The sequence below is a fragment of the Octopus bimaculoides genome, chromosome 2 (genome assembly GCF_001194135.2).
Source record: "Octopus bimaculoides isolate UCB-OBI-ISO-001 chromosome 2, ASM119413v2, whole genome shotgun sequence".
Taxonomy (NCBI): Eukaryota; Metazoa; Mollusca; class Cephalopoda; order Octopoda; family Octopodidae; genus Octopus; species Octopus bimaculoides.
The window spans coordinates 5,815,044-5,815,943 of NC_068982.1; positions in this window are offsets into that span (position 1 = coordinate 5,815,044).

Below are 900 nucleotides of genomic sequence, written 5' to 3' on the forward strand. Positions count from 1 at the left end.
TATATATATGTATGTGTGTGTATGGGTTTGTGTGTCTGTGTTCGTCCCCCCATCATTGATTGACAACCGATGCTGGTGTGTTTACGTCCCCGTAACTTAGCGGTTCGGCAAAAGAGCCCGATAGAATAATTACTAGGCTTGCAAAGAATAAGTCCTGGGGTCGATGTGTTCGACTAAAGGCGGTGCTCCAGCATTGCCACAATCAAATGACTGAAACAAGTAAAAGAGTATACCTTGAAAGTGCTGGCCTTGGGCTAAAATTTGAAAGCAGCCATTTCCTTTCGTTAAGGCTTGCGAGCTGGCAGAATCGTTAGCATTCGAGTCAGTTATTTAATTACTTGACGTCTGGGATCTGAGGTAGTGCCACCCGAATGAATGGTAATATTGCGGGGACTTCACGGGTGCCGCGACCCGATCATAATCTATATATATTGTAACTTGCTGTTGAAAACGTAAATTCTATAGCGCCCTGTGCATTGGTTTAGCTATAAGAGTGGGGGGATATAACATTACCAAGACGGCCCCGATCAGCGGTATCCCTCAACAGGTGATCCATGCTATCTATGTATGAGACAACTTGGAATTGAACTCTTCTGACGACCGCAATCACCGGTGAAAACTGCGCCAACAAATCACTCGATGTATTGCTGTACGAAGGGCGGCTAGCTGGCAGAAACGTTAGCATGCCGGGCGAAATGCTTAGCGGTATTTCGCCTGTGTTTACGTTCTGAGTTCAAATTCCGCTGAGGTCGACTTTGCCTTTCATCCTTTCGGGGTCGATAAATTAAGTACTAGTTACGCACTGGGGTCGATTTAATCGACTTAATCCCTTTGTCTGTCCTTGTTTGTCCCTTCTATGTTTAGCCCCTTTTGGGCAATAAAGAAATAAGAAACGTTAGC